Below are 22,627 nucleotides of genomic sequence, written 5' to 3' on the forward strand. Positions count from 1 at the left end.
AGGCTGACAGTGCCCGGTGCACACGCTGAGATCACAAGGCACCCCCTTCCACGTGGCATATTCATTCTCCAGAGTCTGCTGAGTGAGGACGCTGCCTCCATGTCTGATTCACCCTTCGCACCTGGGACTCCAACTTCTCACAGGCTTGCCCTGGAGTCCTGCCACCACTGACCAGTTTATCTCTGCCCCATCTTGGCTGAAGCCACTCTGTCAGACCTCTCCAGAAACGTTCGTTGATCATGTCTCCTCTTTAGACAAACACAATCAATTTCTGACATAGCCCTGCTGGCCCAAATGGGGGTGAGGAACATATCTGCTCCTAGATACTCTTAAAAAAGCCCAGGGACAGACAGCACTGAGGCTGAAGCCAAGCCACTCCATGATGAGCTGTGTTAACAAAATATGTATAGAAATAGACTAAACTAAACACACACACACACACACACACACACACACACACACACACACACACATATATATGCCAACAAATGAGACAGAGCTAAGTCCTTCTGTGACAACCATGACAGCTTGTCCCTCAAAGCCCCACCAGGAAAATACTAACAAGTTCATTCATTTGTTAGTTGCTTGTTTGTTTCAAACAAAGTTCTCTATAGCCCAGGCTGGCCTCAGTGTCCCAGTGTAGCTGAGCATAACCTTGGATTTCTGACCCTCCAGCTTCCACTTCCCAAGGGCTGGGATTACAATACTATTGTAACAGCACCCATTGTTGAAGCTGTGTGCCCTTCCTCCATCCACCCGAGTCTAGATTAGCTCTAGTTTGTAAATTCCCCCAATAAAGTCACTCTTTGTTTTTCCCGTTTGCCCAGCATTAAACGGTCTACAGAAACCACCTTGAAAGGACAGATATACTAACTGTCAGAGCCAGACATTGCAGGAAAAAAAAAAAAAAAAACAGAACACACTGCTGCCAAGACTCCCTAATCGGTTATCAGTTTTTCAAAATTACTGATCGTCTTCGGATAACACCACAATGTGAACCATGGGTTTCCTAATCTTTTTCTTTAATTAAAAAAGTGTAATGATCCACTTCAGGGAAATTGGCACATTTTTCTAAAGAATGTCACGGACTGGCCCCAGGGACTAGGTCAATAGTTACCACATAGAAAGTCTGTCAAAAAGAAAGGGAAATATCTCATGCAGCCGAGATACTTAGGGAGCTTGGTGGACGTATGATCAGCAAGTAGTCCTCCTCTCTTTTCACCCCCTGGACTATCCCCCTTCCAAAAAAAACAAACAAAAACACTTCCCTGTGTCCACGTTCCTCGACATGGTCCTTGGGACAATAGAACAGCCATTTTCTAATTAGCTGATTTTTTCATAGTAAACGTTTTCTCCTTGACATGCACTCTTCCATCTCAAGTGTGGGTTTCTGAGCGCCAAGCAGAACTGAACCACCTTGCCATTAATAAATCCCTCTTTTCCCGGAAGAGGTTGAATGGGTTGCCCTTCCCCTTCACAAGCTAGGATGATAGCTGGACCACCCTCAGGCCTCAGAGGGGTGGGAAAGAGATTCCAGGACCCTGTTGCTCCAATTGGCTGTCGTTCTAAGAGGGACTCAATGCTACCAGAAGACAGATTCTCAGCTGGCCAACTTCCCCTCTGGGATGGTCAGAAAAGCCAAATTCAGGGTGAGAGGCAGGGCTCTAGGGAACTAGAGAGGCCTTCTCTGAAGACCTAATGATGGGAAAGATATGACTCACCTTGAGCATGGCTTCATGAAATTTGCAAAAGAGTATAATTTCCTATATTTTCTTGTTTATGTTTTCCCTATTTTTTTGCTTGGTTTTTTGTTTGGTTGGTTGGTTGGCTTGGTTCTTTTGTTTTGTTTGTTTTGTTTTGTTTCCTGAAACAGGGTTTCTCTGTGTAACACTCCTGGCTGTCCTGGAACTCACTCTGTAGACCAGGCTGGCCTTGAACTCACAGAGACAGAGATCCACCTGCCTCTGCCTCCCGATTGCTGGGATTAAAGGCGTGTGCCGCCGCCGCCGCCGCCGCCGCCGCCGCCACCACCACCTGGCTCCCTATCTATTCTTGAAGAGTCCTTCTGCAATAGATAATATAAACTTTAGATCCCACAAAATGTTTTTTTGTTGTTTTTTTGTTTGTTTGTTTGTTTGTTTTTTGTTTGTTTGTTTGTTTGTTTTCGAGACAAGGTTTCTCTGTGTAGCTTTGCGCCTTTTCCTGGAACTCACTTGGTAGCCCAGGCTGGCCTCGAACTCACAGAGATCCGCCTGCCTCTGCCTCCCGAGTGCTGGGATTAAAGGCGTGCGCCACCACCGCCTGGCTTAGATCCCACAAAATGTAAATCAACCCCAGACAGTCCTGGAAGTACACCCTAGCCTCCTCCTCCTTCTAGTCACATGATATGAAGCCTCCCTGCCACACTCCCTGCCTGATACTAACTACAAAAACCAGAGGGTGAGGAAGGAAAGAGGAGGGATGGAAGGAAGACAGGGACAGAATGGAGGGACTCTCCCTCCACAGCTCCCCAAAAGCTGTGGGAAGCAAGGATGAGAGAGGCGTGTTTCCTAAAGTCCTAGATGCAAAGTGTAACCAAACAGCGTTGGCACATGGAGCCAGACTGCATAGTTCAATACTTACTACCCCGCCACTTACAGCCAGGGGATCCTAGGCAAAGTGCTTGACGTCGCATTGGTCCCCTCACTGGTCAGACAATAAGGGCGGCTACCTCACTGGATTGTGAGGATTGAATGAGCATCTGCGTATAAAATACTTGGAACAGGTGTGGCCTGTGGAAAGTACTAGATGGTGACAGTACATTCCTGCTCTTTCAAACGCGAACCGCATACTATGGTGATATTTTATTTGTACTGAAATGTGATTTTATTCGTATGTTAATAAATAAAGTTGCCTGGGGGTCAGAGCTAATAGCAAGCCACAGCAGAAGCCGGGCAGTGGTGGCGCACGCCTTTAATCCCAGCACTTGGGAGGCAGAGCTAGGCAGATCTCTGTGTGTTCAAGGATACAGCCAGCATGGAGACACACGCCTTTAATCTCAATACCAACCATAGAAGACCTGGAGGTCTGTATAGATGGGCAGTGACAAGGAGGTCATGTGGTTGGGTTTACAACCAATGAGAAGGCAGAACAGAAAGTCTATAAAAAGACAGATACACAGGAAGTAGCGCTCTTGCTGAGAGGAAGGACAGCAGCGGCAGTGAAGGGTAAGCTCAGCTCTCAGCTACTGCTCTGACCTCTTGGGCTTTTAACTCTGCAATTGGCTCTGTGTTTCTTATTTAATAAGACTGTTCATCTACAGCATACCTCAGATGTCCTATACACGGTGTCAGGAACACCACATTTGGTTACTCCAGACACCTCACAGGAGCAACACCACCTTCCTAAAAATCATTCTAAGACCCGTCCCCCTTGCGGACACTAGAGTTCTGACACAGGCAAGAGCCACCCTTCCAGGCTAGTGGCTGCCTTCTCTCCTGATGCAGCCCAAGGTTCGAACCTTAGCTTTCCCTGCAGAATGTCAAGTATTTTGTCATAGCATGGAAAAAGTGGCTGATACACAGTGACCAGCCTTGAGCTGAATGGCCACGGGCAGGCGTAACCCAAACGGCGTGGCCCTAATGTGTGGACGTGTGAAGGACTTCACAGGACAGTGGAAAGGAAAGACACATGGAGAAGAGGTCAGAGAGGTGACCCAGGATGAGGAGGCCTTCGATGAATGTTGTCATTGTAAGGAGTCTGGCTCTGTGCTGAGTGAGATGGCTGACACTGGAGGGTTCTCAGAAGAACAGTGATATGACCTTAGCGTCAATGCTTTAAATGGCTTCCTTTAGCCGCTGCAATGGTTTGAATGTGTTCCCCCCTCCCCATCAAGAGCTTCTATGTTGGAAACTTATTCCCCAAATCCATACATTGATGACACTTGGCAGTGGGGCTTTGGAGGAATAATTAGGGCTGGATAAGATCATGAGGGTGGGGCGGGGTCCCTCAACAACATTAGTGGCTTTATAAGAACAGAAAGAGAGAACCACACCAGCACATGTGCTGTGGCTCAAAGCATGATATCGTCCACGTTCTATAAGGCATCATGGAGTCCCTCACCAGAAGCCAAGCACAAGTCCATGCCTTGCTCTTAGATTCTCAAACTCCATCACCATGAGCCGAAGAAACGCTTTTCTTTCTGTTATCCCGTCGCAGGTAGACGGTTAAAGCAACAGGAAACAGATTAAGACACTTGCTACGTTAAAAGTGGAATTCTGGGGCCAACAACTCCACGGGTAGAAGTGTTTGCCACCAAGCCTGATGGCCTCAGTTTGATCCCCAGGACCCACATGGTGGGAGGAGAGAGATGGCCATATATATGCCAGGCGGCTCTGGAGGTAGAACCAGGAGGATCTCTGTGAGTTCGAGGACAGCCTGGTCTACAGAGCGAGATCCAGGACAGGCACCAAAAATACACAAGGAAACCCTGTCTTGAAAAACCAAATATATATATTTATATATAAGAAATAAACTCTGGAGTCTGAGGCTGGCTGGCAGAGGGCCAGCTTTAAGTCTGGCAGAGGTAGCCAAGTCAAAGATGATGGGTGAGTCAGACCATGATAAGAGCAATTAAGGAGTTACTGAGTGTCCGTCTAGAAGGTTAAGCCAATAGGAGTTCCAGACAGCTGCTGATTAAAACATATATTAAGCTCCTAATGTGTGCCAGGCACTAGCTATGAACTATTTCTGAGCCAGACTGGCTAGAGAAAAGTCACCCAGGCTTTGACTGGTACCAGCTATTCCTAAGACAGATTGTACCATGGGACATTTCTCACCCTCCATATTCTAGTCTGTTCTTCAAACACCACCTCTTCAGAGCGGCGCCATTATAGCCTGCCGGACCGGTGAAATTGGTTGCTATTATTATTCACCCAGCATCACTCTGTGGTATCTACATTAAGAAAATTGATGACTCAAGTTCTCCATAAATCCTTCATTCTCCGGTTTTATTTTCCCGTCCATCACCTCCTCTTTATTCTTAATATTCAGGTTTTTTGCTTTCAAGGCCAGGTCAGCTCTCTTGAGGACCTTCCATCTTCCTCCGCTCTCACATCTGCCCTGTCCTCCTGGGACAAACACAGCCTGAGGATGGGAAACAGACTCATCTGTCTCCTGTAACCATATGGATAAGATGTAGTCATTACCGTCGTTGGCATTGTTGTGCTTCGGAAGCTAATTAAGACAATTAACTATTAAATACCAAAAACAATTAAGCTAATTGAAATAAACCATATGCAGTTTACACCCTTGCATAGACACACACACACAAAAAAAATTAACATGTGGCTGAATGGCGGCACCACAATCGGTTCAGTGCCAAAATAAATCAGGGAATATGGGAGGCTGAGACGGAGGTGTCTTAGCACCCAATCAGTTTATCCCCACAAAATGTTTCTCAGAAACATTTGGCTTGGTTTCTGGAATGTTCTTCTATACTGAGGGGAGAAGAGAAGTGGGGGAATTTCTGTCCAAATGTGTCTCTTAGGCTATAAAACTGCAGGCTCATGCTATTACCGTGCCTCTGATTCAAGTCAGTGGCTGAATGGAGCATCCAAATACGCTCAGGAGAAATGCAGCCTCTCAGAGACCCCTGGAGCTTATCTTGAAGTTAGCTGGCCCTCTGGGGGACAGATGCTGCCCCGTGGTGTTTGGATGTGACTGGCAGTCTTAGACCACATATATAATTTTCTGGTAGAGGGAAGCCATAGGAGGGAAAGGAAGCTGTCCAGACCAGGGAACGCTCTTTAACAGAGTGTTTATCTGGAATTTTTTTTCAGCTGCATACGCAAAAAAAAAAAAAAAAAAAAAAAACCTCAACTCAACTATAGCCCAAAATAGAATATGGCTGGGAAGAACAAGCAAGAGAGACAAGAAAGAATGAGCTAGAATTTAGCTACGAGGGACCAGGAACTCAGGGCTTCTCAGTGACTCAGCCCAATAATATCTATTCCTCTGTCCATATCTCACCTCTGTATCCGCTCCACTGTGGCCGCAGAGGAGCTCCCTCTGTGGCGGGGACTCGGAATGCCGCCAGGACATGGCAGCTCTGTGGATAAAGACTCCGTAGGTCTCACGTTCACACACCCATTATCTACGCATCCCCAGCCTTTGGTCTCCAGATCAAAGTGCTGAGGAAATGGCCAGAATTTGATGGACGGGGAGAATACAAAGGGCCTTGGCTAGGGGAAAGGCCAAACAGAGCTGAGCATTCATTTATAAGCCTCCGTATTTTTGTAGCCTCGCCATCTTCCCGTGTCACTGCCGAAAGCTCAGACGAGATTGCGAACACCCCGGCTTCAGTTCCCCAGATCCACCTCAACCACAGTTGGCAGTCGCCTTGAGTATAATAAAATACAGAGAGAGAAAAGAGCCCCAGACAGAGCCCAGATTCTAGCTCCTCTTAAAAGTGACCTGGGACATTTCCCCCTGCCCCCTACTTTTTAGTAAACACTCGCTCTTTGGGCAGGAGCCAGGGTCAGTCTGTCCCTAAGCCCACTTCTTACGGTGGGGAACCCTCTTAGCTTGTGGACAGTGGTAGGCTGGCAGACGCCGGGCAGCCTGGTACGAAGGGAGAAGGGACGTGACTGCTTCCACGGTCTGCTCCTTTCCATCACGGGGATGTTCGGCGGCCACTGTGATACCACCGACTGCAGAGTACAGAATGCATCATCATCACCACAGACTCCGCCCATCACAAGCCAACAGGCGGAAGGAACTTCCAGACCAGAAACAAGAGCTAGAGTCATAAGATAATCCAGGAGTGATGGGTTTTGTGTATTTAATAGCTTGTTTTTTAGGGCTGCTGAGATGGCTCAGCAGGTAAATGTGCCTGCTGACCTGAATTCCATCTCCAGAACCCACATGGTGGGAAGAGGGACCAGATTCCAGTGCTGTGGCACAGCCATGCACACACACACTAAATAAATAAATGTTAAAAAAATTATTTTAAATTTAATAGCTCTATTTTAATGTAATGTTTTTACCTTTGAGCTTATATACTTACATTTACTTTTCTTAATTGAATTTTTTACTTTGTAATTAATATCACAATCAGGATACCGGCGTCAACACAGTCAAGCTGTAGAGCATTTTTATCTTAGTAATGATCTCCCATGTTGCCTTTTACAGACCTCCACTTTCACCAACACCCCCTAACCCCCCAGAAACTGCTAACCTAGTCCCTACTTCTGATTTTGTCACACTGAGACTATTCTGTAGGGATGGCAAGATGGCTCAGTGGGTAGAGACACTGACCACCAAGCCTGACAACCTGTCCCCAGATGACAGACGGAGAGAGCCAGCTCCAGGAGGTTTTCCTCTAATTTCCATACGCACACCATGGCAAACATGTACACTTGAACACACACACACACACACACACACACACACACACATACACAAATGAATAAATAAATACTCTATAGATAAAATCGTACACTGTGTAACTTTGAGGCATTGACTTTTCCTATCAACACGGTCCTCTTCAGATGTCACAGGTTGCTGTGTGGTGTGCATCACATACTCCAAATAGAGTGTCTGTTGGTCGTTGTTACAAATAGAGTGTCTGTAGGTCATTGTTACAAATAGAGTGTCTGTAGATTCTTGTTACAAATAGAGTGTCTGTAGCTCCTTGTTACAAATAGAGTGTCTGTTGGTCGTTGTTACAAATAGAGTGTCTATAAGTCATTGTTACAAATTGAGTGTCTGTAGGTCGTTGTTACAAATAGTGTCTGTAGGTCATTGTTCATGAAGTCACGTGTGAAGACACATCTTCATTTCTTTGGGATATGAGGTCTAGAGTATGACGTCCAGCTCACGGTAGCCGCACACTCAGGTGTCTCAGAGAGTGGCACACTCCCTCCCAGAGTGGCTGTTTACGCTTTACCTTCCCACCAGCCGTGTCTGAGCAACGCAGTTTCTCCACAGCCTCACTAGCATTTAAGGTCGCCTCTTGGCTTTTGTTGTTTCTTGTTGCTTGGGTTTGGTTTGGTTGGAGTTTTGCCATTAGATAGGAGTGCAGGTGTCTCCTTGCACGTCCCTAATTGCTAATCAGTCATCTTCAACGGTAGTGTCTTTTCCTCCGGTTCTCAAATGGATTCTTGCGATTTTGATGTTGACTTTGGGAATTCTTTATTTAGTCTAGACCAGTGGTTCAACCTTCCTAATGCTGCAACACTTTGATAATACGGTTCCTCATGCTGTAGTAACCCCAACCATAAAATTATTTGGTTGCTACTTCATAACTGTAATTCTGCAACTGTTATGAATTGTAATGTAAATATCTGATATGCAGGATACCTGAATGCGACCCCCAACGGGGTCTTGACCCACAGGTTGAGAACCATTGGTCTAGGTACTAATCCTTCCTTTGACGTATAGCTTAAAATGTTTTCCCCTTTCTGTAATTTGCCTTTTTCTTTTCTGTAACAGGGTCTCCTGGTATAGCCAAGGCCTGCCTCTCTTGCCCTTCCTACCTCAGCCCCTCAAGCTCTGGGTTTACAGGCATTTATCATCATTCCTGGCCTATAATTCACCTTGTCATGCTCTCTTTCTTTTGTGTGTGTATATAGCAGTGGTGGGGGAGGGGAGACATAATTTGTATTTGAGACAGGGTCTCATTGTGTAGCCCTGACTGGCCTGGAACTCACAGAGACACACCTGCCCCTACTTCCCAAGTGCTGGTACTAAAGGCGTGAGCCACCATGCCTGGTTCCCTTAACAAATTCTTTTGCAGAATAAAATGTTTACATTTTTATAAGCTACAGGTTAGCAGTCTTCATTGTCAAATCTAAGAGCTCGCTGCCTAGTCTAGACACAATTCTTTATACAACTAGAGAGATAGCTCAGTGGTTAAAAGTACTGACTGACCAATCATAAGGACCAATCACCGGCATCCACAAGCCCCGTGTCCCCCAAAGGCCTCAGCTCCAAGGGATCTGATACTTTCTTCTGGCCTATATGTGTACACAGGTACATGTACCCTTTCTTGTGTACCCTATATGTATGTACGTATGCTCACACAGATACATGCACACACATAAATAAATCTCTAAGAAATTTTTTTTTAAGTTTTACATTTAAGTCTGTGACCCATTTTGAGTTAATTCCCCCCCACCCAGGATGTGAGATTTACACCAGGGTTTTATTTATTTAATTTGTTTGCCTATGAATGTTCTATCACGGTGTCATTTATCGACAGAGCTGTCTTTTCTTCCTTAAGTTATTTTTGTACCTTTTGCCAAATGTCAGTTAGCATGTGTCTGTGGATCGATTTCTAGGTCGTCTATTTATGCCCCATTAATCCGTGTGCCTGTCTCTCTTGATTCCTGATGCTGTACAGTAAATCTTAAAATTGGGTAGATGAATTCACTCCACATTATTCTCTCTTGTCATGTTGTTCTGGATAGTATGATTCTTGTGCTTTACTATATTTAAAATAGTTTTATCTGTATCTACAAAAATCGTGTTGGCATTTGATAAAAATTGTATTATATATATTTATATTTGATGGTTTTATGATACAAACTTTCTACTCATCAACATGGTATGTCTCTTCATTCATTCACATCCGCTTTGATTCCTTTCACCATATAAATCATATATGATAGATTTACACCTAAATATTTCATGTATTTGAGTGGCTGCAAATGATAGTACATTTTTATTTGACTTTCCTCCTTTCTTTCTGTTTTTCTTTGGTTTGGTTTGGTGGAGTAGGGAGGGAGTTTTGTCTCTTGAGGCCACTTTGTAGCTGAGCCTGGCCTTGAACCCCTGGCCCTCCTGCCTCCACCTCCCAAAAGCTGGGATTACAGGGGTGAGTCACCGTACCCTGCTCACATTGTTTCTCTGCTCCTCCTTTCTAGTCCCCTGCTTCCATTTCCTAGTCTGTGTTTTGCTGGACATTTTGTAGGTTCTTGAGTTAGGACTTATAATCGATGTGAGATCCTCTCTCTCTCTCTCTCTCTCTCTCTCTCTATATATATATATATATATATATATATATATATATATATATATATTTCTTAATCAGGATCGAGCTCTGTTTCAAGTGAGTCTCTGACCCATTATCTTTTCTGCTCAGCCTCCCAAATTCTAGGCTTGCAACCATGTGCTACCATGCCTACTTTTCGTGTTCCTTTCTTCTGTTTGGGGTTGTTGTTGCTGTTGCTGTTTTTTGGTTTTATTGTTGTTGTTTTGTTTTGTTTTGTTTTTCCAGTTCAAGGGACCAAACTCAGAGAATTAAGAATGGTAGGTGTCACCGGGCAGTGGTGGTGCATACCTTTAATCCCAGCACTCTGGGAGGCAGAGCAGGCGGATCAATGTGAGTTCAAGGCCAGCCTGGTCTACAAAGTGAGTTCCAGGAAAGGCGCAAAGCTACACAGAGAAACTCCGTCTTCGAAAAACCAAAAAAAAAAAAAAAAAAGAATGGTAGGTGTCTTAGTTACTTAGTTACTTAGTTCAACTGCTGTGAAAAGATATCATGACCAAGGCAACTTATAAAATAAAACAAAACAAAACAAAAAAACATTTACTGGGTCTCGGGTTTTAGAGGTGAGTCTGTGATCATGGCAGTAGGCAGGCATGGCACTCCAGCTGAGAGCTTACACTGATCCACAAGCACTGGGCAGAGAGAGAGAATAGAGCTAACTGGGAATGGCTTGGGCTTTTGAAACCTCAAAACCCACCCCTAGTGACACACCTCCTCCAACAAGGCCACACCTCCTCATCCTTCCCAAATAGTTCCATTGCCTGGAGACAAAGCATTCAATATATGAGCATATGGGGCCCAGTCTCATTCAAACCACAACACTAGGCAAGAGTCCCACCACTGGGATCCTCCCGGTCCTTGGGTTTTATGAGATATGATCTATGTAGCTCAGGCTTTGAACCCACCACTTAGCAGAGGTGGGCCTCAAACTCTCAATCCCCCTGCTTCGGCCTCCAGCGTTCTTAGATTACAGAAATACACCAACACGCCCGGCATGTGCCACTTCTCTTGTGTGCGCGTTTAGAGCTATGAATCTCTCTCTCAGAACTTCAATAGCTGCGTTTCACAGATTTTGATATATAGCAGATTTAGTGTCATTTAATTCAATGTTTTATTTCCCTCAAGACTTCTTTTTGACTCATTGGTTATTTTTCAAAACCTGTCTGGTTCCCATATGTTTGGAGACTTTCCTGTTATTTTTCTGTTACTGATTTCCAGTTGGAGTCCATAGAGTATGAGAACAAGTTCTGTGTTTATTCTCTTAAACTGGTTGCAATTTGTTTTATAGCCCAGAATATTGTCTCTTAGTACATACTCCATGAAGAATGGGACAAAAATGTCAGGAGGGGCAAAACAGACCCAGGCCATGAAAGGAATATGTATTATGATGTTTCCAGGTTAGTGTTCCCTGAATGTCAATTTCAGTCCTGATGGTTGGTGGTAGTAGAGTGATAATGTCAACGACTTCTTCCTCTTCTTCATTTGTTTGTGTTTATAGACAGGATCTGGCTTTCTCCCCCAGGCTGGCCTTGAACTCACAGTGGTCCTCCTGCCTCTTCCTTTCAAATCCTAGGATTACCAGCATGTGCCATCACACCTAGCTCAGCTTCGAGAGTCCTTTGTACCTTGTTCTATCAATTGCTCTACCAGTTGTTGAGGAAGGGGAAGTGTAGCCCTCAGCCGTAATTGTGATTCTTCGCCCACTTTTCTTTTCAGGTCAGCCGGTTTTTCTTCAAATATTTTGCAGTTTTGTTGTGTGGAACCTGAAGGGTTCCAGCAGGCCTAAGCACGGCAAACATGGCTCTGTTGGGTCTTGCCTTCCTCCATTCCCTCTGCCTTCCTGAACTGATAGACTACATTCCTAAAGCCAGCCAAGGTCTATTCCCTTTCATAGCCGCTTCCTCTTCCTGAAGCTGACTACTCAGGTTCAGCTGTCAAAGTATTGAAGTCCAGCAATCAAAAGCCGCCTTTTGGTCACTCTAATTAATACACCCAACCAAAACAAACCAACTTGGGCTGGAGAGATGGCTCAGAGGTTAAGAGCACTGTCTGCTCTTCCAGAGGTCCTGAGTTCAATTCCCAGCAATCACATGGTAGCTCCCAACCATCTGTAATGAAATCTAGTGCCCTCTTCTGGCCTGCAGGCATACATGCAGGCAGAACATTGTATACATAATAAATAAATAAATCTTAAAAAAAAAAAAAAAAAAAAACAACTCATCCTAACACTGCTATTTGCCTTTGGGCCACGATCCTATCTATCCAGAGGCAGTCCTTTGTCCCTCCAGGGCAAATATCCCTTTCCCTTCTCCCTCATTCTCTGTCTCCTGTCTTTGTCTTTTATTCCCTGCCCTTTGTCCCTCTGGGGCAAATAAGTCTCTTTTGTGCTGAGAACTTGATCATGGGGTGTCCTGTGGTGACTCCAGTCCTTTCGGTACATAGACACTCTCAATAACTATCCCCCCCCCCCCATGGATTGACTCTTCTGTTATTACACAGTAACACACTCTACCTCTTACTCCTGAGTGGTGGTAGAAAATCCACCAGGCCTCTCAACACCATCCAGAGGGGAAGGAGGAAGTGTTCGGCTGGAGCCTCCCGCTTGCCCCTGCATGATCAGGAAACCCCATTCGTCTCTCTCTCCAAACCCTGCCCATACAGAGAGTCTCCAAACAAAGGAGAGGTGCCAAGAAGCCCAGTTCCGTATCCTTGGCGACTACTGCATTTTCCTCCCCTGAAGTTGCCAGCTGCCCAAGTCCTTGCCTAAAGCACTCAGCTTTTGACCACACTTGGGCACAGTCCCAGTTTGTGGTGGACACATCATCATCCGGTGCCTACAATCTATAAAGTCTCTCTGCTTTCATTTAGAGGTACAGCTTCTCTGGCCTCCATCTCTGGGACTAGAGAACCCACCCAGGAGTTGCTTTGCTCAAATAAACTTGTTGCTATACTTTTTCAATTAGGCTTGATCTGACTTACTGCATTGGCAGAGAAACTTATTATGGGGGCGGGGGGGGGGGGGAGGCGGTAGAAAACCTATAGGAATGTTTTCTTATTGCTGGGAGTTTTAGGGAGCTGGAAACCGGGGCTCCCCACTTGGCCTCTATGACATCACTTCAACAGGAGTGTTGAGGTGTCCTGTCACAGTCCTTCGGAGTTGGAAGTCTAAGCGTACACCTTGCCCTTGGTTGGACTGTGCAGGGATGGACCCTGTTTGTTTCTTTTTTTTTGTGACATTTGAAATAGTCGCCTTCACATTTTCTGCCTTGCTGCAGTTGTCTTTTCCTTCAGCTGGAGAAAACAGACACGTCTGTAACATTTTGTTTCCTTGGGTCTAGTCCAGGGTTCGAGGTTGGTTAGTTGGTTTTCTTTTTGAGGATTCTGCCTGGGTCTGTCGATGCGACTGCCTAACCAGCTTCTTCAGCTCCGATTCTAGAAAATATGAATCAAGAAGAAAATGGGCCCAAGTGCTGGCCCTCGAGTCTTAGAGCCTGTCCCTTGGGTGAGCTAGTCTGTCTTCTTGCCTCTCTCCTTAGGGATCTGTTTCTTTTACACACAACAGAAAAGAGAGTTTAGCTGTACTTTGCAAGAGAAATCCCTCTGTATAGAGCTGTAATTTACTTTTTGATAGCTGAATTGAACTATCCATTCACAGATCCCTGGAATTTTGACAGGAGCCCTTGTAAGCTGGCTCCAATGTAACACTACTATGAATCTCAGCGTCAACCCCACCTCTCACCGTGGAAACTAAGCCACTCTCTTTCCAGCCTTCCTGGCAGACACCCAACCTGAATGAGCCCAGTCAGCCACGTCCACCGAAGACCATGCAAGCCCCAGGAGCTAGCAATGTGGAGAAGTAGGATGGTGGAGAATCCTGGTAGCCATTCCAGGGACAGAATAACAAAGGTCACATCCTTCCCAGGGACAGGACTGTGGCACCCTGAGCTCAGTGGCAGTCATCTCGCCTGATATTTTGTGTTGGGGATTTAACAGTGGTTCTGACCAGCTGCGTCTGAGTTGGATCCCCTTCCTCCACAGGAGTTCTGTGAATCCCTCTCCACGGTGTTGTTTGAGATTAAGTCAGCTGGAGTGCAAAGAAGAATTCAAACTGGTGCACATGTCCTCTGGCTGTCAGACAAGGAAACCACTGGGGTGGAGGAGGGAATCTCAGCATCTCCCACAGAATGACCTCGCTCTCGCCCAGGGGAAATGACTGACTGAAGAGGCAGAGCAAAGAGCACAGCGGAACACAACCTCTAAGGGCTTGCTGAGAGACGCTCCTCAGAATCTGCAGTGGTCTGAGCGTAGGTGTTCCTGCAACATTCACGTTGGAGAGAGGTCCCTTGCAATGGTATTAAAAGCAAGCGAGCTGTTCAGGAGGTGAATGATGTGCTATAACAGTGCTGACTTCATAAATGGGATTAGCTCTTGGACCTGAGAAAGCCTCGTGGCCCCACCCCCTCCCCGTTTTACCATGTGAGGACGCAGCAAAAGGTACCATCTTGGAAAGAGCCAACAACCCAGCACCAGACACTGACTCTGCTAAATAGAACTCCCTGGCCTCCAGGACCGTAAGAAATAAATTTCTATACTTTATGAATTTCTCAGCCTGTTTATTATAGTAGCAGGGAAAGACTAAGAAGACCCAGCCCAAAGCCTCAACCTGCTTTCTCCATTACCAAAAATTCTCCTCAGTAAATCTGAGTCTACCTTCACCACCAATAAAAGAGGGAATGGAACCAAAGTCTCTTCCTGTGAGGTGAGTCATTGGTACTGGATGGAGTCCCCTAACTAGCTCAACCTTAGAAACAAAGCAATCTCATAACCCTATAGTCCATGTTTCCTTTCTCTGCTTCCTCGGGCCCTCCTAGGCTAATGAATATTTGTCAATTAGAGGGAAAGTTTTTATGATCCTTAAGGGTGGTTTTGGGGCATAGGAAAAAAACACTCTAATACCCATAGAGTCTCACCAACATGACTGTCTAAACATGAGCTGAACAAGGAAGACACCAATAGACATGTCCCAAAGTGGACTGGGGGAGGGGCTTGCATGGGACATGGACGCACAGACAATGTAGGAACATGGGATGGGGTGGATGAAGACAAGGCCTCCTCCACCCTACACAAAGAACTCCAGGCAGCTAAGGAATGCTGAAAGCAGGAGAAACAGTCTTCCTCGGGGAGAGCAAACCAATTGGTTATCTAATGTCAAATGGTCACACATACAAGTAACATCATACAGAATGCGCAGATTATATTTAGGAATATGTATGTCTATACACAGATATATGTGCATGTGACAACAATTAATGAAAAAAGAGGCCATGAATTTGAAAGAGAGCAGGGAGAGGTATATGGGAGAGTTTGGAGAGAGGAAAGGGAAGGGGGAAATGATGTAATTATTATAATCTCAAAAATAAAAGAAATCATTAAAGGAAAGAAAACACTCCAGTTAGTGATTGTTTGAAACCCAACTTACTTAGGTCTTGAAAATTAATATTTAATTTATAGACTTAGGCATCCTTGAGCTTATAAAAGCAAAGGACTTTTATTGTCCTTTTTTTTTTTTTTTTCTGAGTCAGGGTTTGTCTAGGTGAGTCTGTGGACTGACCCACCAAGCCCTATTTTGAGTCACTTTCTAATTTAGAGACCCAGGTTGCTGAGCCAGCTGTCCCCTTAGGTTAATGAATACCAGTTTCCAAGCTTGGCCATAATACCCACCCAGGTATTGCATCTGATCTGGTGTTTATCTAACCCTGAAGGCATAGAACTATGTATTGTTCATTTATCTCTAGAGAATCCTTTGTCCTTGGGCTGGGGAGATTGTTCAGTGGTGAGAGTACTTGCCTCACAAACATGAGAACCTGAGTTCAGATTGGCAATACCTTTGTAAAAAGCTAGCAGTTCGAGTCTAACACGCCCGTGCCTGGAAGACAGAGATAGGAGCTCCCTAACTAATGTAGCCACATCAGTGAGCTCTACACCCAATTCAGCCAGATCTCTTATCTCAAAAAGATACATTGGAGAGTGATTAAGGAAGACACTCAACTTTGACCTCTGGCTTCCACATGCACAAATACCCATACACACACATGAGCACATACATACACATACATACCCTACGCACATATAAAAGAATCTCTGGTTCTTTTCATATACTTCTCCCTTTTGAGGGTTTTGATTTTGTTTTTGTCTTTTTGTCATTTCTATATTCTGCTTATAAGATCACACAACTCTGGATGTATAGTTTTATACCAAAATACCTAATTTTTATGCCAAAATACGTAATTGAATCCTGATCGTCTCTTCCAGCTAGCTGTGTCTGAGATCCAAGATCATTCTCCAAGGTCATGGCTGATCCCACCTCCTACTCCTACTGTGAGAGTGAAAGTTACATTTTAAGTTTTAATTATTATGCCTTAGAGGTCCATTAAAAAAATAAATAAAAAAAAAAAAAAAAAAACGCCTCCAAACTGCAAGTCCCTTGCCCATTTAGTTCCTGAAATGCTGGAGGCTATTGTTTATGGGAGATAACAAGTCTTCACTCTCCTAAATAAGCTTGTTTGAGCCATCTGCACCTGACGTGGATGACCTCATGTGGGCGGGAGGTTCACAGGCAGGAAATAGGTCAGGATGTATGCTTGCCCCTGATTGGATTTAGGCTGGAGGTACTATGTATGCTTGGCCCTGATTGGACCTGACAGCAAATACTTAAATTGTTGCAAACTATGACTCGGGGCCTTTTTTTTTTCCCCCCCCTGGGGAACCAGAGATGGACGTGGAGAGCCTATCCACTTGGCCAGTATTTAATTAAAGCTTGCTTCAGATTTGGCTTTAAATTGTAGTAGTGGACTTATTCTCGACCAGTGGATTTAACGTTACCTTATCTTCTGTGGCCCTAGAATTCCTGATTTCCTTGGAAATGGCAAAAAGGGCTTCCCCGGGGTCTGTGTTCTACTCTATCTGAGGGACTTTAGGAAGTAATTCCTAAACCTAGTGATCCCTAGGGCAACCTCTCCCTAGCAAACACTGCAGTGGTCAAGGTCGTTGGGTCGAACAAGGTCTATGCAAGAGAGAACACAGCGCAGCCAAATTCTAGATCTCCGGGAAGGAATTGACAGCATAGCCAAAGGCACCAGCGGGTAGCTGAACTGAGGCTTCGACTCAGGACGGCCAGCTTCTAGTCCCGATGTTCTGGCCACTCAATCACAATGCCCTCAGTGACAGCAAAGCCAGCAAAGGATGCTCCTGGAGCACAACCCCAACACTGCAAAGTATCACGTGTGTTCGCTGCTGCCTGGTAAATGGAAGAATAAAAATAGGCTTGGTTCCTGCCCCGGAGCATTCTAAAATAAATATGCAAACTGAACATTTGCATTTCCATAGCAGGAAGAAGCAGTAATAGGAAATAACTTTCAACTGTTGTGGAAATGAGGCCAGAAATGATCCATGGGAAAAAAAATATTAGTTGAGGATTGTGAAGAACCAAAGCACCCCCATTTCAAGCAAGCCCCTCACCCCAGCTTGAAACAGGCCTGAGTTTCAAAATTCTCAGAGCTGCTGACATAGGTCCCAGGACAAAGTCAGGATGTTTGAGGGGCCATCTGCTAACAACCGATTAACCGTAGAATGCCCCAATGCCAGAGGTAGTCTTAAAACTACAAAGTAAGATAACACAGAAATTCTGAAAAGCCCCTGAAACTTGAGCCAATCAGAATTGTGCCCGTACTAGCGCCCCTAAACGATGTAATCTGAGCTTGCAGAGAGGCGGGCACCTCCTCCAGCCTCTACTGTGTGGGATGGCTTGACGAGGTCCCTGCCGCACAGCTTCAATAAACCTTGCTTTTTGCATTTTGGTGAGTTCATGTCTCTGGTGGTCTCTTGGAGGGGGGGGGGGGGGCGGGCGTCTCGCGCCCAGGGCACAACAGATTAGGGCTGTCGAGCTGACTTCAAGTTAGAATCTCTGAGATTGAGGGGGGCACAGTTTTTAAAAGGCTAGTGCAAGAGTTAAGGTAGACCATTCATGTACATACATGAGCCTTGACTTCCATCCCTACTACACACACACACACACACACACACACAAGCCTATAGAGAACAATCCAGATATTAATGTTGGTTAAAACTTTCTAAGCTATTCCAATACACATACCAAGTAAAGCTCTGGCCTGAACAAGGATTTCTGACGCCTCTGTCATAGTACTGTGTTGATTTGTGCCATGTGCCCCTGCTGAATGTCCGGTCTCTCTCTACATCAACTCCAGCTTTTCCCTCTACAGTGCTACCTGCAGAATCACAGAGCTGTTCATTCCATTTTTCTCTCCCACATGTGAAGACACCCACCTGAGCTGTCAGACCATCCAGACAGTATAAAAGCATCTTGACCGCTAACGCTCTTCTTCACCGCGAGAAACACTGCCTGATCTCAGAGAAGTGGAAAGAGCCGAGGACTATGGGTATTGGCTTTGCATTTATCAACAGAAGTTAGTCATCTGAAAATGTTCACAGGCCAGCAAGATGGGTCAGCAGAAACATGTACTTGCTGCCAAGTCTCATGACCTGAATTCCATTCCTGGGACCCACATGGTTGGTAGAAAAGTCTCCCTCAAGTTGTCCTCTACCTTCCATACATACACTGTGATACACACACACACACACACACACACACACACACACACACACACACAAACAAAACAAACACATACACATGATGAAAAAATTTTAATTAAAAGAAAATTAATTTTTTTTTCATTGCAGGTTACGGTGGCGCATGCCTTCATCCCAGAACTTGGGAAGCAGAAGTAGGCAGATATCCATAAGTTCAAGACCAGCCTAGACTACAGAATGAGTTCCAGGACAGCCAGGGCTATATAGAGAGACCTTTTCTCAAAACAACAGCAACAAGAAAAATGTAATGTCTGCCCCAGTTGTGGTGGTTCATGCCTGTAATCTTAGCACTCAGGAGCCTAGGGCAGGAGAATGCGTTGAGTACAAGGTCAGCCTGGGCTACATAGAGGGCCGAGCTAGCCAGAGCTATGTAGCAAAACTCTCTCTCTCTCTCTCTCTCTCTCTCTCTCTCTCTCTCTCTCTCACACACACACACACACACACACATACACACACACACACACACACACACACCACCACCACACACAATAAAATAAAATAAAATAAAATAAAATACACCACTGCTCTTAGTTAGCCACTCCAGACTTTAGTCCATGCTAGAGTTCCCTGCAGGAAACAATTTTCCCAGAAGTTGCTCCTTCCTAAACTTTCACTCAGTTGCCTCCTTTTACCCATCACTTGGAAAGCTGCACAACCTCTGTAGACTGCGAGGATGCTGCAGAGTCTTTACGGGTGCACAGTCACAACACACAAGGAGGGCACAGCTTGCCAACTCACCTTCCACCCTCCCTCCCCCTGCTCCACTGCAGAGTGGGGCAGCCAACGACACAGATGGAACCTGGAAGGCTCAGGAAAGCTAGGCATCTGATACCTACGCCCTAACAACTCCCTCCTGTGCAGGTTCTCCTGACCCCAACAGAAAGACTCCACAGCTAGGAGGAGACTCGAGCATTGGCTTCAATTCCTTCTAAATAATGTGAACTTGGAACCACTGTGTTGGAAGGCAGAAAACACCTGTCTGGCCCTTAAAGTGTACTCCAAAGACCCACAGGATGGGAATCTTTGGGTCTGAGTTTCAAAGATCATCAAGAAATAGGTTGCTAGACTTCAGTATTCCCTTGCATGGTTTTTGAGACGGGTCCTTATTGAATGACTCAGGCGAGTCTCAAATGCTGCCACAGCCTCCCTGTGGTGGTATTGTGTTCCCCAAAATATTGTACACCCTAATAAACTTATCTGGGGTCAAAGAACAGAACAGCCACTAGATACAAAGGCTAGAAAATGGTGGCACTCACACCTTTAATCCTAGCATTTCAGAGGCAGAAATCCCTCTAGATCTCTGTGAGTTCAAGGCCACATTGGAAACAGCCAGGCATGGTGACACACGCCTTTAGTCCCAAGAAGTATGAGCCTTTAATTCCCAGGAGTGGTGGCAGAAAGCAGAAAGATATATAAGGTGTGAAGATCAGAAACTAGAAGCATTTGGCTGGTTCAGCTTTTAGGCTTTTGAGCTGCAGTTCAACTGAGATTCATTCTGGATGAGGACTCAGAGGCTTCCAGTCTGAGGAAACAGGATCAGCTGAGGAATTGGTGAGGTGAGGTGGCCGTGGCTTGCTCTGCTTCTCTGATCTTCCAGCATTCACCCCAATAACTGGCTCCGGGTTTGATTTCATTAATAAGATCCTTTAAGATTCCTGCTATATACCTCTACACCCAGGAAGAGTTAACCACTTTATTTAGTTCCTTGGGTGACTGGGATGCAAAGGGGCCCTATGACATACTAAGAAACTACCTGAGAAAGCTGGAGAGGAGAAGGCTGAGTCTAGAACTGCCTCCAGGCTCTCCCTATCTGTGATTGGCCTGCCAAAAGCTATAACGGAGCATGTGACCTGGTTCTAGTATTTTGAGGTGCTACTGGTGGATTAGGAAGCACAGATGGACTCAGGGCCCACTCTCAGAACAGGCTGACTCCCCTCTCTCCCTTTCTCATCTCCTGTGGCTCCTGGAAAATATGGTAGCACTGACTCTTTAGTCCTACCAATATCAACCCGTCAGCCTGGCATGCAGGACAACGTCATCAACATCGCTCCCCTCGACTGTCTCAGAAGGCAACCCATGATCCCTCTCAGGGCTCTAGAGCATGATTACTATCGGCCACAGAGAAATGACAGTCTTAACAGAAACAAACACAAGAACTAATGCCGCCGTTTTGGAATTCTTGACAGGTCTATTGGTGTCACGAGGCATTCACTGAGTCCTAAAGGAGATGGAATTCCGAATCACTTGGTCCCTTCCTGCCCTGACATTTGTCCGCCCCCATGCCTTCTGTATTCTGTGGCCAGGCACCGGAGAGGCATCAAGGTTACAAAAAAAGGTTTAGGCTAGGTCTCTGCCTATCTCACAGACCAGAAAGAGACAGAAAGCACCATCAATGGCATGCTGGGGGGACACTAAGCAAGCTCTAAAAGCAAGCCTGGCTTGCACCAGCTTCAGAGTCTCCTTCCCCTCTGTCTTTGCGCCAGCCCCGTGCTCGACTGTACCTAGCCACCAGCTACGCCTCCCCCCCCACCTCCCCTAACCCCGCCCCCCCTCCCCCCAGGATGTGAAGGACACAGGATGTGGAGGAGCTCCAGGCAACTCTTTCCCATTGCCAACAACCATTGTGATTCATCTACCACCCGGAGAGCATCCCAGTGGCTGTCTGCTTAGTTAGCATTTGATAAAGCATCGTTCAATATTAACGAACAGTTCCTAGGAAATTGAAAATAATCCCAGCAGGCCGCTCAAACGGTAAATCTTTCTCACAGAACATAAATCCTATGAATATTGGAGGCTGCATATTTTTTTTTCCACAATGGATGAGACATATGATGGATCAAATTCAAACGATTGAATAATTTATCTGGGAACCAAATTCCTCACTCTGCATTTCCTAATTTGCCACCTTGGATTCAGGCCACTGGTAGGCACTGCCAGAACCTGTTTTTGCCGGTTCTCAGCAATGGCTTCATTGAGAGCCGAGTAGGTAGTGCTTGGTACAGGTGCCCTTGAGTCTTGCTTCTGCTGCTTAGAATTCCCCTCGAGAGTGCCAAGTGTCAACAGCTATGATGACTGTTTGAGTCACCTGATACGTTACAAGAAGAGATGTCACCTGGCCTGCCAAATGGTACATAATATTGCCAGCTTCTGGACCCTAAAGGAGGGGGTGTGGGGCAGTGTGAGCAGATGGTCCACAAGCTCTGACAGCCAGAAGCTGTCAGAAAGGCCTCGGCTGTCTGAAGTGAGCTGGGATCCTCAGTAGGGAACAGGGCAGCGCCAGCCACCTTCTTCGTACAAAGCAAAAGAAGGAGCTGGAACTCTGGACGGGCAATGGGCTTGAACTTGTCCGTCCAGAGATAATGAAAAGTCTGGGCACTTGCCCAAGGTGTGGCCAAAATCTGCCCTCTGAAAGCTACAAAGGAAAAGAGCAGAATGTGTGACAGGAATATGTCCCGACTGGAAGCGCCCCGCACACCCCAACACTTTGCACATGCCTACTCCCTTTCCAAACCAAATCAGTCAACAGCAGGGCTGGTTGTTTAAATATACCATGGCCTTTACTCCATTTCTCGTTACCTGGTGGGAGAATTCCTTCTGTGAAGAGACATAAAGCCTACCCCCCTCCTTAAAAGGTCCCAACCACAAACTGAAGTACAATCCCATCAAAGTTCATGCTGGGGAACTCGTGAGTTTATTATTGTCACAGAGCGTGGGCAGGGGACTAGAGGAATGTGGGTGACTGTCCCAAAGCAGCCACACTGGAAAATCTTCACCCAACATGGGTGATGGCTTCCCCATAGTCAAATAAATGAAGCACCCTCTGGTGACCTTTCCCAGAACACATACTTTAGCAGCTAGTCAGTCTAGCAGCTCCCAAGACCCTGAGGGCCCGTGTCCAGGACACACCATGTGCAATCAACGCAGAAATGC

Source organism: Peromyscus eremicus, chromosome 13 (genome assembly GCF_949786415.1).
Source record: "Peromyscus eremicus chromosome 13, PerEre_H2_v1, whole genome shotgun sequence".
In the NCBI taxonomy this organism is placed as follows: domain Eukaryota; kingdom Metazoa; phylum Chordata; class Mammalia; order Rodentia; family Cricetidae; genus Peromyscus; species Peromyscus eremicus.